Source organism: Parasteatoda tepidariorum, chromosome 8 (genome assembly GCF_982258835.1).
Source record: "Parasteatoda tepidariorum strain Cologne lab strain chromosome 8, Ptep-v5.0, whole genome shotgun sequence".
NCBI lineage: Eukaryota > Metazoa > Arthropoda > Arachnida > Araneae > Theridiidae > Parasteatoda > Parasteatoda tepidariorum.
In genome coordinates, this window is record NC_141762.1 from 17,464,943 (window position 1) to 17,481,132 (window position 16,190).

Sequence of the window (16,190 nt, forward strand, 5' to 3'; positions counted from 1 at the left end):
TGGCTACCGGGGCCGGCCGGTACCCCCTGAAGACGGCGGCTTCGGTGGTCATATTTTTATTTTTATTTCCTTCGTTTCCTTTATTGCTACATTAATATTTCATATAAATAATAATACTAATTAATTGTTTAATAGTATTTTAAACATTAAATGTATGAAATATTTAAACAATAGGTATCAAAGGAATATTAGTCATTTAAGCAACTTTTTTAAAAAAATTAACAAAAAAAATTTTTTTTGTTGATAATTTTATGTGATGAAATTTTCAAAAATAAATATCTATGAGCTCTTTTAAAAGTTGCTGAATTTTTGTTAAGAATAGCTTTACATTATTGTCTTTTAAAAATTCATTCCATTACGTTACCAGAGCATTATTAAGCAGACTCATATCACCTAATTTATCATAAAATATTTTTCGTTACAAGTATCAGTTGTTAATCAGATATAAACTTGTAGAGGTGTACAAAAACCTTCTCTCAAACAGTAAGGAAGAAATTGATTAAATAATATATAAGAGAGAAATTTGATGTATGACAACATGCAACTACTGCATGTGTAAGCTATAAGCTATTTCGTCTCAGTAAAGTGTAACCTTAAACATACATTGGATATACTAAGGATAGCGCCCCCACTCAGCATTTGAAAAAAATTGAGATAAAGTGTCAAAATAGTTTAAAAGCCTGTTTAAACGATTTGGGCATAATTTATAATACGATTTTTAAGACAAAAAACTCAAATTAATGAATAAAGCCAATCATACACATATTAGAGCCGAGATAGTCTGGTTGGAAGGGCATTGGTTCCAAGTCCAAGAGATCGTGATCTTGATACCAGCCGGCTGAAGACTGTAGTAAACGGTGACTGGTGCGCGTTAAATCTGTCAGGCCACAAAGTGCTCCAAGTTCTCATAATAAATCGATACCTCTGGGGGGCACTAAATTGGAGATTAATCGTTCTCTGGTTCGGGTTAAAATAACCGTCTGTGGATGTATGAAGGAGTCAGCCCACTAAACCTGACTATGACGCGTATGTGACTAAAGACGCATTCTTGGCCATAGATGGCGCCACTGAAAAACAAGAAATGCACTTTCTGTCTAAAATTCGCTTGGTTTAACGAAAGAGGCTTGCTGATTGGCAATTTTGTTACTAGCCAGTGGCAAATATTAACATTTTTAACAGTGGCCAAAAAACCTGTCACAATTTTTCGAAAATTAAAAATTTAAATTCTTTAAAAAAATTTTATAAATATATCTTTATTTAGTTTGGCGCATTTCGCAAAATATGGTAAACATTACAAGTTGAAGTTCTAAAATGACTAAAACTTTTGAGAAACAAATATGAGATTAAACATATTATAATACAGAATATTATGAAATATTCGTAATAATTCATCACTTACTAGAAAAATAAGAATAAAATCTATATTGGGTACTTTCTCGACGAAAAAAAGTGGCTGTTGGCCGACAGATTTTTAATCGCCATTTGTAATATTTAGTCGCCCTGCAGCTGGTGGTGATCAATAATTTTGCCATATTTTAACGATTTCATCTATGTTACCTTTTATATTACTGCTAAAGTGTTACATCCGTTATTTCATAGAATAACTAGATATTTCATGAAATAACTAAACAAGTAAGTTAAATCATATAAAATTATTGAATTCTACAATTTAACTAGGTATTCTATAGAATAAAGATTACTTTATCGTTTAAGCATGAAACACGGCACTCGAAAGTTCTTTGAACAAGTTCTAGCTGCTTTTAGTTTGTTTTGAACCGATTATAGCTACTTTGCAGTGACGTGCGCATACGCTTCATTTCGTTCCTTTTAGACGTAATTATTAATATGAGCAATAATAAACTATATCATCTGTTTTTCCTCGTTGTATTTATCAATTTATCATCCGCAATAGGGATTAAATGCATTTTTAAAGATTTAATCAACTGCTGTTGTTTCTAATGTCACTTGCCAATATCAGCAAGCCTGCCTGGTGAAACCAAGTGAAATTTAGGGAGAGGGTACGTTTCTTATTTTTCAGTAGCGCCATCTATGGCTAAGAATACAACTTCAGAAACACATACGTCACAGCCAGTTTATAGGGCGGATCGTTTCATACATCCATTCATTCATCCGTTATTTTAACCTGAACAAGAGAACGATCAATCTCCAATTCAGTACCCTCAGAGGTATAATTTGTAATGGGAACATGGAGGACTTCGTGCACTGGTCACCATTTACTACACGAGGAGTCTTCATCCGGTGGCGTATTTACAAAGACTCAATGATACAGAGCACTTGGCGTGATAAAAAACATTTAAGTATTTTTGGTGCGAAAAAGAAAGTTGCGCATGCGCTGTAAGGAAAAGGCATATAGAGCAATCCTTTGCGTTTGGGTTAGTTCCGTTGTTGACACTTTTAGTCGCTCGCTATTTTAGTTTGACAGTTTGTGACATTTAACCTGGTTCAATCTAAAGGCCTGGTTTCTTAGGACAGGACGCCGTCAGCTGGAAATCAGCGCTAACCTCTGATTGGTCCATTTGTGAGTTTGATAGTATACGTCATCGAACGCTCATCTTGAACTACAATTACCGTCCAACTCAACTGCAGTTGGATTACAACGTGACGTTAACCACAGAAGCAATGGCGGACAACATCCTGTTGCACATTGAAATCAGCCAAGATTTTGATTTTGACATTAAACATAGCTTCTTCATTAAACATAGCACTCTTCATTTAGCTCAGTTATAATGTGTTTTTTCTTGGACAAAGTCATTATTTGTTCTCTAAAACACTGGTCGACAATAACAAAATCAATACAAATTCAAAATAAATATTTGTTTACGTTATTAACGCATGCGCAATGAGAGATAATGTCTGCGTTGGACCAACTGCTCACGCTGAGCTGACAAAAAAGTATTTTTGCGGCGTCAGATCTACGTCAACTTTCCGCTGACGCCCAGATAAGGCGCTAGTTCTAAGAAACCAGGCCTTGAGCTAACAAACCAGTATTTTGTTGGCGTCAGCGTGACATTGACGTCCCGCTGAAGCCCAGATAAGGCGCTTGTCCTAAGAAACCAGACCTTTAGTAGTTTATTAAATCGCATGGCTTATTTCATTAATTTTTTTTTTAAAATATTTGATTCAAAAATTATTTAGCGACCATGTAATAAATCAAAATTTTTTAAATTTTTATTTTGTCTATTTTTACATTGATTACTTTTTTTGTCAATAGAGAGCGGCACCAAAATAATTTAAATTTTCAAATATTTTTCTTTTATATTCTAAAAATTTGTATTTGTCTTAAGTTGTTATTTTAAATTTAACTAATTCTTTTTGTATGATTTTTGAGGGGTCACTTTACAACTAAGCCTATTTTATTGTTTATCAAGTGTAAATATTTTAAACATTTCTCTTTAATTATAAGTCATCAATATTAAAACCAGATTGAATAAAATGATCTTTTAACATAAACTCTTGTATTTGTTTATTTTGAAATGTAAACATTACTTTACAATACCTCGTGCAATTAATTTCAATAACTTCACTTGAATTCATTTGTAAAATATATATATATATATATATTATATATATATATATATATATATATATATATATATATATATATATATATATATATATATATATATATATATATATATATGTAATAACAGGGCTCCAACCCTGTTATCAGTGTTGTATTTAGCTTGAAATAATTGCAGTCATAAGCCATCAGACGTTCTAAACAAGTTTATTTAAATATAGGCTGGTAATGCTAACAGTTGACGTCCAAGCTCCCTACGGGAGGGGAATGGACAAGACTCCGGACAATTCCGGCACAGCTTATCAGGATCACATTATGATGAAAAGGACACGCAAAACAATGCGTTCTTAGGTTTTATACCAACCTAGATTTGAAGTAAAAAGGCACATTCGTACATTCCTTGTATCCTTACGCATTAAGGAAAATCATTTCTGCTTCCTTATATGGTAGTGAAAAAGGGCACGATTCTATAAATAACTCTTCCTTTGAAATATAAATCTATTTATATTTCAATGGTATGTTTTCAGCCTTGAATTCCCAAAATAGAATCTCTCTACGCTTATTCTTTAACAAAGACATTTTATGAAACCGAAAGAGATTTAATTCTTTTATTAATACAAAAGTATTTACTTATTGTATTACATCCCCCCCAAAAAAAATTTTGGTGAGCCAAAATAAAAAAATTTAGAATACTTTAAATTTAAAATTTTTAGGTTGGTACGATTGTTCCTTTTTCCTTACTACAAACAACATCTTTTCAATTATGAGAAGAAAAAATATTATTTACAATGACAAAAATATGAAAAACATGATTATGCAATTTATCTACTTAGTAAGTAAACAGAAAGAAAACTGAAATATTTACATAACTAATCTACTAAAATTTTCAAAAAAAATTTTTTCACACAAAAATATACAAAATTTTTATGCAAATCGAACTGGACAACAAGTGTCATTTATTCAGAATTTAAGATTCTGTGTGGTTAAAAGGGGTTAGTTACTTTATGAAAATCTGTATTCCCCGTTAAAATGGAGGAAAACAGAATTTCATGAAGCAGAGGGAAAATGAGAGATCCAGATTGGACAATATAAAAATAGTTTATAAAAATTTTTCTCACCTTTGAGAAAAAAAAAGTTCAACTTGCATCGCCCTCACATCAAAATGATGTAGAGGTAAACATCTCCACACGTGATTCGGATCTCTCAAAAATATAGGGTTTACTTCTTCCTTTGAAGAGAGTAAAAAAATTTCTTTTCCTTTGGACTCTATTCATGATTTAATTTCAACATTTGTGGGTTGTGATATTTCCTAAGCTTTGATACATGTACTATTTCAAAATTTTGTTTACTCAACATATTCTTTTTATTTATTTTGTAATTAGTTTCTGAAATTTTTTGAAGAATTTTATACGGTCCACTAAAAGGTGACAACTTCCTCGTATTAGGATAAGTAAATTCTTCAAACATAACTAATTCATCAGTTTTAAAATCTATATCTAAAAATCTAGGATCATAATAGATTTTATTTCTTTCATGATATTCTTTAGTTCTTCGAATTGCTATTTTTTTAGCTTCCTCAACAGGTGGATAGATTTTTTCCTCTAAGGGATTTTCATAGGGGAGTCTACCATGCATGAGGTATGCAGGTGGAAATTTTGTTACAGAATGGGGAGTTAAGTTATAAGTATTAACTATATCTTTTAACATAGTAGGCCAGGGAGTTTTAGTAGGTTTTTCATTGATTTTACATTTTAAACTCGTAATTATTGTTTGACCAAGGCGTTCTACCTTGCCATTAGACTGCGGATGATGTGCAGTTGTCAATAATTGTTGAATTTTATTATGCTTCAAAAATTTTTTAAAATGAGAAGAAGTAAAGGCAGCGTTTCTATCACTCAACAAGGATTTAGGAATTTGATTTTGAAAAATTTGATGTAAAAAATTTGTATAGGTTTCTGAGCTAATGGATTTTGATGCAAAAGCCCAAATGTATCTTGTGAGGTGGTCAATAATTAAAGTTAAATATTTTTTTGTTGAATTATAGTAATTCAATCCACCAACACTATCTATTGCTAGCAAGTCAAATGACTGATTAACAGGGGGTAAGGATTGTAATAATCCAAATCTTTTTTGTCGCGGTTTTTTATTTAATTGGCACGTATGACAATGTCTACAAAATTTTGTTATATCTGAAGTTATGTTATTCCAATAATAAACAGGGGTTATTAAGTTAATCATTTTCTGAACTCCTGGATGATTAAATTTATCATGAGCACTTTGCAGAAGTTTTAATCTTAACGAAAATGGAACAACTATTTTAGTAAAATTTTTCTTACGTACACACAATACATTATTGATATCAACAAATTTACCTTGTAAGTTATCTTTCCTTTGAGCTTCAACAATTTCATCCAATTTTAACAAATGTGAAACATGAACATTATTATTGTTACAATTAATTTTGACAAGTGAATGTGTTGCATCTCTCGAAAGCCAATCTGCTTCAAAATTAGTAGAACCTTTTGTGTATTTAATATCATATTCATACATACTTAACAATAATGACCATCTAAATAATCTACCTTTTAAATTTTTAACATTTTTTAGCCAAACTAAAGCAGCATGGTCAGTATGTATGGTGAATTTTTGGCCAAAAAGATAATGGTGGAATTTATTTAAAGAATCTACAATAGCAAGACATTCAAGTTCTGTAATTGCATAGTTTTTTTCATAGTCCCTTAAGGAACGAGAATGAAAAGCTACAGGATGCAATACACCACATTCATCTGTCTGTTTTAACACAGCACCAATTCCAACTAACGATGCATCAACAAAAAGATGACATTCATGATTAGGATTAAAAATTTTCAAAATTGGTTTACAAATAATAGCATTTTTTAAAAGTTCAAAAGATTGTTGACATTTTTCTGACCACACCCATTTTACATCTTTCTTTAACAAGTTATTTAAAGGATGTCGAATACTTGCATAACTATCAATAAATTTATTGTAAACATTTATTGATCCAAGAAATCTTTGCAATGATTTTACATTTTTAGGGGGCAATAATTTTTTAATAACCTCAATATTATGGTTATCGGGTGACACAATTCCATTGCTAATTTCATATCCTAAAAATTCTATTTGTTTTTGCAAAAATGAACATTTTGAAAGTTTTAATTTTAAGTTTTCTTGTTTACAAATATCAAAAATCTTTTTAAGATGGGTTAAATGTTCATCATAAGAATTAGAAAATATAATGATATCATCAAAGTAGTTTGTAGCAAATTTAATTTTATGTTTATTTAAAATTCTACGAATTGTACGTTGAAAGATGCTTGGTGCATTCTTCCAGCCAAAAGGTAATCTTAAGTATTCAAATAGACCATTGTGAGTAGCGAATGCTAATTTCTCAGTGTCATCAGGATGAATACGAACATGATGATATCCCTGTGATAAATCTATTTTAGAATAATAACAACTATTAGATAATTTTTCAATTAAAGACTGTATTAAAGGTAGAGGTTCAGAATCTGTTTTTGTAATTTGATTTAATTTTCTAAAGTCAACACATAAACGACTCTTTTTATTTTCATCTTTTTTAAAGACTAAAGTTACAGGGGCAGCATAAGGGGATGAACTTTCTTTTATAATGTTATTTTTTAACAATTCTTCTGTTTGTAAATCAATTTCCTGTTGTTGTTTTGGGGATGTTTTGTAAGGCCTTAGAGATATAGGTAAATCTGATGTTAACCTGACTCTTTGCGGTTCGATTCTAATTTCTCCTACGTCATGTTTATGTTTAGCAAAAATATCATCATAACTTTTTAAAATTTCTTTTAAGTCCACATTTTCTATCTCGCTTTCATTTTTTATTTTTTCGTCGATATTAACCTGATAATGTATGCATCCATTACCTAGATCTATCTTCGAATCATTTGAAAATTTTGGACATTTTTTCTTTTTCCTATTTGTCCTTTTCCTTTTATTTTTGTTACCCTTTACATTATTTTTTTCAATGTTTACTTTAACTGAAACATCTTCAACTTTTATTTTTTCAACATTTTTAACTTTAACATTTTGAGAATTTTGTTGTCTAATGTGCAAAGATAAGTTGTCACTGTTAGAATTAGCAGAGGTGATCAATCTCTTACCAAATTGAGTAACAACTGGCCCGACACAATCAATAAACAAACAAAACTCTTTGCAAGTCTGCAACCCAAGTAAAGCATATGGTAAATCAGTATCAATTACAAAAAACTTAACTGACTTAACAATTTTGCCTAATTTAAGGGGAAACTCACAAATTTTGTTAAGTGTTAGTTGACCTTTCGTTTGGGTAACATTTAATTCCTCACATTTTTTAATAGGAATATTCAATTTTAACACCAAATCTTTTGGTATTACATTCAATGTTGACCCGGTATCAACATTCAACAATATCTCTTTGTTAACTTTTTCATTTTTATTTTGTTTTGGACGTCCCTTTAGGTATTTATTTTCCACTTTACCTCCATTTAGGTATTCATTTTTAACTATATATCCATTTTCAACTTTATATCCATTTCCAATTTTATATCCGGATATTATTAATTGCTATTGATTATCTGTCATATTTTGAACGTTCATTTCAACAACATTGCTAGGGTTGTTTACACACGAGGAGCCCACGTGAAATTGATTCAAAAGTCCTTTCTTTGAGCAATATTTACATTGATTCAATGGGTTCTCCTGTGTAGTATGATGTATTTTGGGTTTTGTCACATTCGGGGTTACACTTTTATTTTTAGGACAAGCCGGGGCTTTATGTCCTGGTGCATTACATTTATAGCACTTTATGTCATATTTTGGGTTTTCCATTTTTTTCATAAATGGTCCCTTATTATTTTGAAATTTATTTTTGTCAAAGTCACTTTTAATTTTTTCATAAATTTTAAGTTTTTGTTTAAATTCAAAAAGATTATTGGCTCCATAAAGAATTGATTTATTATTTGTTTGGTCTGGTATTCCCTGAATTATGTAAGTGATTAGAGCTAAGTCATCAATATCACTTTGAGTTGAAATTTCTTTCATTTTTAGGAAATATTCTTGAAGTGTTTCATTATACCTTTGCTTTCTTTTTTGCAACATTGCATGTACTTCTGCACTATTACAACTAAGTCCGAATTCTTCAAACAAAAGATTTTTTAATTTTTCATAAGAATTTAAATGAGTTTCACTTCTAATTAAAGTTAATGCATTTCCCTTCAAACATCTTTTAGCAAATAAAAATTTTTGCATATCAGACAATTTAAATAAGGTAGCATGAGTTTCAAAATTTTCAAACCAAGAATTTATATTTTCGTGTTTTTCTCCTTTAAAAATAGGAGTAACTGCTTCAACATCAGCGAAATTAACTATTAATTTAGTTTCAGGTTCTCTATTATTTAAATCATTACTAGAATTTTGACTATAGGATGCCATATCTTTATCAGTATAAACATGAGTTTGTATTTCTTTATCAACATACATTTTAGTATTTAAACTAGCTTGTGTAAATTGACTTACACAATTTTTAATTGGTAAATGTGATTCAAAATCCGTTTGAGTTTGTTTAAATTGAAATTGTTTAGTTTCCTCCTCATCTTCAGAGGGATTTTCAATTACTAAAGAATTTTTTAAAAAATTGAAATCGCATAAACAAGTTAAGATGTGTTTGGCAATTTCATCTTTATTTCCTTCACTGGAAATATTTAAAATGTCTGAAATTTTGACTAAGTCCGAAAAATTGAAAGTATTACAAATTTCTTGTAGTTTGTTTGAAAATTCTTCATCGTTTGGTTCAAAAGAAAATTCAGAAAAATTTAAAATTTTGTTACGGTTTAATCTAGAAAAATCATTTGGAAACAGAATTTTAAATAATAACTTAATTTTGTTTGCCGTCACTAATTTAATTGACGTTTGAATCACATTTATTTCCTTTAAAAACATTTTAGATGCACGATAAATACAATACTATATCATAATATTATATATAAAAAAAATATATAAACACAAGAAATACAATCTAACTCTGTATAATGTTCTATTCCATTATTCAAAATAAAATATTTAAATTACTACTCATATCTAATATTACTAAAATATTCAATCATAACATTGAGAAAAAAAAAATGAGAGAAAAAAAAATATATCTACAGTAAATCCTTTCCATTCACACTTTCTTTTGACCTTCATCTATTTTTCTTTGATGAGAGACACAAAATATATCACTTTTTAATTCACAACTTGAGTAGTAAGAATTGTAGGATCACTCGGTGTCGAATCACTACCATGTTTGATGTTTCTTCCAACTTTGTGGCACTATGGAATTGTAGGGTCATCGGATGGGATACTTTCACTGGTTTCAGGGGGACACTCTCCAGCATTCCAGGCGCGACGAGGTACCAGTAGTACGGGTGGAAAATCGCCATCCTTCCTTCCTTCAACGTTTTTTTTCACTGCCGATTTTTTTCTCCTCCGGGGGTTGATGGAAAATTTCAACGTAGCAGTCACAGCCGGTCAAAGATTTCCTCAGCAAGCAACTATGCTGTCGGCTTGTAATAACAGGGCTCCAACCCTGTTATCAGTGTTGTATTTAGCTTGAAATAATTGCAGTCATAAGCCATCAGACGTTCTAAACAAGTTTATTTAAATATAGGCTGGTAATGCTAACAGTTGACGTCCAAGCTCCCTACGGGAGGGGAATGGACAAGACTCCGGACAATTCCGGCACAGCTTATCAGGATCACATTATGATGAAAAGGACACGCAAAACAATGCGTTCTTAGGTTTTATACCAACCTAGATTTGAAGTAAAAAGGCACATTCGTACATTCCTTGTATCCTTACGCATTAAGGAAAATCATTTCTGCTTCCTTATATGGTAGTGAAAAAGGGCACGATTCTATAAATAACTCTTCCTTTGAAATATAAATCTATTTATATTTCAATGGTATGTTTTCAGCCTTGAATTCCCAAAATAGAATCTCTCTACGCTTATTCTTTAACAAAGACATTTTATGAAACCGAAAGAGATTTAATTCTTTTATTAATACAAAAGTATTTACTTATTGTATTACATATATATATATATATATATATATATATATATATATATATATTCATATAAATTATGAATTATTAAAAATTATAAAAAATCTTATTAAAAATGGTGATGCTTTTTTTAATCATTATAACTTGATTTGGAAAAGGATTAAAAATTTTGCACTTCCTAATTGTTAGAAATAAACAAACAAGCAAAAAAGCTGGGAACTATTAATTAATTCAAAAACTAAAAAGAAGAACTTAAAATTTGGCATTTCTTAAATATTAAAAATAAGCTAAACAAAACTTTCAAAACTTGTAACTACTAACAAATTAACTTGTATTATAATTCTCTCAAATCGTTTTGTTGCAGCTCGATACTAAAGTATTGTTATGCTAATCACAATTCCTCGATTTCATTTCGAAAGACGATAAAAAATTTATAAACTGCTGTTGAAATATTGTACACATTTTCACGATTTCTTAACCTTAAATTGAAATGTAAACACAACAAGGCATTCTGTACGGGGTTACAACAATCGAAAGAGGATCTGTGGGTTTACCACAAATCTGGCGACAATCCCTAATATCGCGCCAAGTGCTCTGTATCATTGAGTCCTTGTAAATACGCGTCCGGGTGGAATTTCGTAATCGGTTTTAAACTAACTTCCCCCCGACTAACTACAAACTTCAAATTTGGCACATAGTTCAGAATTGGATGACAATGTATGAAAATGAAGAGAAAGAAGAGATACAAAGTAAAATAAAATTAATATTTAAAAAAAGTTAATATTTTCGCGATTGTCTTTTGTTTTCGATTCGATTATTTCAAATTAGTGTCACATGTCAGGTGAAAAGTTTTTAATTGTCGGAGTATTTTTTTGTTTGAAAAATCACGTGGTAGGATCCAGTTTTTCCTCATTCATTTCCAGATTGTTTCGGTTGTCATCAGCCTAAAACTAATAAAAATCGTAAAAGTATTGTTTTTCTATAAATATCTTTGTATCCCTAATTGTGCCACTCAACGCACCCCCCTTTGTGCCACTCAACGCAAGTGACGACTGGAGAAAAAAAAACAAAGGCGGTTAGAGACGCTTCAACAAGAATCAGAAGCAGATACGTTTGCAAGATTAGCTAAACTGCGTAAACAAGCGGCAGAAGTTCCGAAAAATCAGCGTGTTGTCGGACGGAATAAAGATAAACAACGAATGGCTCAAGGAATCAAATCGCTTTAGAAACTCTTACTCAAGAGCTGGAGAGTCAATTCAGGAATATGAAGAAAGACTAAAATGTCGACGTGAGGCTTATACTCAACGGGTAACTGATAGGGCAGATTTCTACTCAACCATAGACACTTATTGCGACAAGTGCTATCATATCTTCCAGAAGAAATGCTACCCTAATCAAATAGCTAAATATCGTTTAACGTCAGCAAAGCCATACTTGCCACCGGAACTTGTCGATAAAAATGATTAGCTTGCATGCTATCGATGCAATACGCACTTGAAAAGCTCAAAAAGTCATGCTCCATCTAAGGCGTATTGGAATAACTTGCTACCAGGTGATATTCCTGGTGAAAATGCAGCAGTAACTGAACCAGAACGACATTTACTTCACCGCATCATTCCGTACATCAAAGTTATTAAATTTCCAGGCAGGTTTGGCCAATACGGTTTTAAAGGACATACCACATTATTTGCTTTCGATATCTTTGAAGTTAGTGAAAAACTGCCTGAAATGCTTCCTCGATCGAGCTCAGATATAGAAATTATTGTAGTGACTGAAACTCTGCAGAACTTAAATGTAACAAGAGTCTAACATATCATCAGATCGAGTCTACAAGGCACTTGATTGGCTTATTGCAAATAACCCACTCTATAAAGATGTAATAGTAAATAGGCAATAATAATCGATTAATTAGACAAGATGTTATTCGCGTTATTCCGGCTCTGTCAAAAGGACCAAACGAACCTGATGACCAAAATGGTGATTCTCCAGCTCGTAGTGCTTTCCAACGAATAACCGACCTAACCCACTAAAGCTGTTAAGAAAATATTCAGACAGGACAGAATGGTGCAGCTGATATAAATTGGATTGCAATTTTCTTTCAGGCAAAACAAAATAACGGTTACACCTATTTTAAAAGCATTTTCAGTTTCCTAAAATTTTATATCAAGCACTCTTCCTTTGCGAATAGGCTTAGAAAAATTTTGATTTTTTTTCACTCTTATGTTTGAATTTTATGAAACACAAGAAGGATCCATAGTTTTACAACCGACCAAACAAACGTCAAAAATCCGTAAACCATTTTTCTAAATAAATTTTCTAAATAAAAAAATATATTTTTAAAAACCACGTTTTGTAGTGAAAAATAATAATTGAAAAATAAAAATTTAAAAATAAAAATTTAAAAATTATAATTTAAAAAAATTAATTTAAACACAAAGCTAAAAAGCAGAAAATAAATAATCGAAATAAAATATATATTTTTAAAAACCACGTTTTTTGTAGTGAAGAATAATAAGTGAAAAATAATAATTTTAAAAAAATATAAAATAAAAATTAAAAGAATTATTATTTAAAATAAAAAATTTAAAATAAAGAATAATATTTTTAAAAACCACGTTTTTGCAGTGGAGAATAATAATTTTAAAAAAAATTGAAAAACGAAAAACGTGGGACGCATGAAATACATAACAGTAATGTTATATTAGTGTGTGTATGTGTGCTCTTGAGAATATGCGTATATATATCTGTAATTGTATCTGAATGTGTATGTGGAATATGTTTGTGTACATGCATATGTGGCTGTGCATGTGTATGAGTAAAAAAATGTGTATATGTACTGTTATGTATTTCATGCACCCCACGTTCTTCATTTTTCAAATTTTTATTTTTTAATTATTATTCTCCACTACAAAAATGTGGTTTTTAAAAATATTTTTTTTAATTTGAATTTTTTTTTATTTTTCATTATTCAATATTTTGTGACATTAGTTTGTTAAATGATTAATAATTACCTTGAATACTTAAAAAAAATCAAGTGCTTGAATACATAATTAATAAGTTAAAGTAATAACCCATAGATTTCCCGAATTAATATAAGTGTTACAAGTAATTAAATGTTATAATAAAGAAATAATAATTAAAGAAAACAGCAAAAAAGTAACCGACTATAAAAATTTCTCCTGAAACAAAAAAAATCAATTTATGTTACGAAACTCTTTTTATTATTTTAGATCACTCCATTTTAATTGAAAGATTATTTGTTTGTAAAGTATTTTATTAACGAAAATAACCCTGAGTCATAAAAGTATCTCTCAATTAAAAAATGCGATTTACACTGTTGATCGAAAACAAATATTAGCTAAGGAGTCTGAAAATGCGAATTTTTATAACAAGATAAACAAGAAATCCCCCAGACACAAATGTTTACATTATTATTTTTCAAACTTTTTTGCTAACAGAAGACAAACAGACACAACATTTACTGTCCACATTCAAAATTAATGCTATTTCGTAACTCTCAAAAGTATGGAGTGCTTTTGCTTGAATTATAAACTATATGGAATAAATAGACGAGTAGAATGGGGAAAAAATAATTATTTCTCTATTTTGTAAAGATTATTTTTTTTTACTCTTAATAGTTTAAAATCACAAACAAAATTTTGAATGGTAATTAAAATATTTATAATTTTACAACGAATTATAGTTCGTTCACCAGAAGTTGAGACTTGGCTCCACCTCCTGGGACGCAGAGTTCATTTCAGCGCGGGAGTTAGAAGAGAAACATCTCCGTTGTTGAAATTGAGACAACCCTTAATTTGTGCCAAACACGAAAAGTGAATTCTTTTTCACTTACTTTGCTTTATCATCTGCTAATATACCTTTTGTTACACTAGCTAATTAAATATAGTTTAAATTTAAAAACTGTTGTTCTTCCAGCGAAATGTCTCATAAAGGACAAACTATTCACTCAAAAGAAAGAAATATCATAAAAAATAGTGTAAAATATCATCAAATTTATGAAATATTCATTGTTTAAAAAATGCACATAAAGTTTGCGAAATAAATATTTTTGCCGAACGATCGCCAAATAGCAACATTGTTCAGGATTGCTCACAACCTTCTCCCAAAAATAGTGAAATAGTATCGTCGCATACCACGTGATGAAGGCGGAGCCAAGTGCCAACTCCTGGTAAACGAGCTATAGCTTTCTTAACATTCAAAAAGAAATCTTTTCACGTATTTAGGAATCGAAACTGATTCCAGTGATAAATTTGAAAACCAGAATTGGTTCCAATGATGCATTTAGAAACCAAAATTCGATAAGTATAGAGAAAAATTACTATATCTTTATGGCGAAGAGTCAAGTTAAATGTTGATGAATTTTCGCTTGGTAAAACTAGAATACGTAAAGTGATGACGTCATTCCACAATGAGATCAATTCCAAATGCAGTGACCAATGGCAAACTGTTTAGGTCCGATCCAACGGTAAACAAACATATTATCTAGTACTGGAGCAGAAATTTCTACTTAAAGGAATTCGCAAAAGGAGTCCAAATCCTTCACGGCGCAGCCAATTTTTAGTCAGGCAACACATTGAAAAATGTGACCTAAGACTGTGCAATCTAGGTAAAAATAATCACTTCAATTCTTTTTTGTTTAGCCGACCGACTATATGGATTTCAAGGGACCTCATATCAGAAAGATCCTTTGTTCGAATTTCGATCAGAAGCTTGGATGTTCTTTCCTTTTGATCCGTCTATTTTATGGTGGTGCTAACGTTAACACACCTAATATGGCGTCCCTGAAAGAGGGGTCAACGCATCTGCCCTCATGATACCTGAATGACGAATATCAATATAAGGGTAAACATTGTAAAAAAATTATTTGTTGTTTAAAGAATAGTAATAACTAAATTCCGATGAACATTTAGAAGCATGCAGTAGCATATTTTTGTAATAAATAATACTAGACTGCGCAAACTGTCTGGGCTGGTTGTTGATCTGGACATCTGGATCTGGTAACATCTGGAATTATCTTAAGCAGTAAAAATTGTGGTGTAACATCTCTCTGAATATGATATGAAGGAACATTATATTTCAAGTTAACGCAAAGAGAGCGTTCATAACCAATTTAAAGGGAATAATTTAAATTTAATTACTTAAAATTGAATAATCCTCGTGACCAAACAGTTCTAACGCTTAAGTTGTTACAGTGGTTTTGGTAATGGCCAACATTGTTTATTTTTCTGAATCTCTCAAATTTAATACTGGCTATACTTAGAGCGACTCCTCTCCACCAAACATTTCAAACCCACTGGAAGTTACAATGGTGAAATAAATTAAGAAAATTTGTATATTTTATCGAATTTCTTGAAAAGAATTGAACTGAATGTAAAACAACTGCTTCTAGACAAAATTACAAATCTTGTACATCAAATAGGTCAGTTCACACTCGTGTGTAGGCGGAGTCAGTAGAGAAACAAGCTTTATAAGTGCGAGTAAGTTAAGAGGCATTTCGTTTTCGAGGCAACTGTGCTGGGGGTACTGATCCAGGAGTTTCCTTGTCTTCTGGATT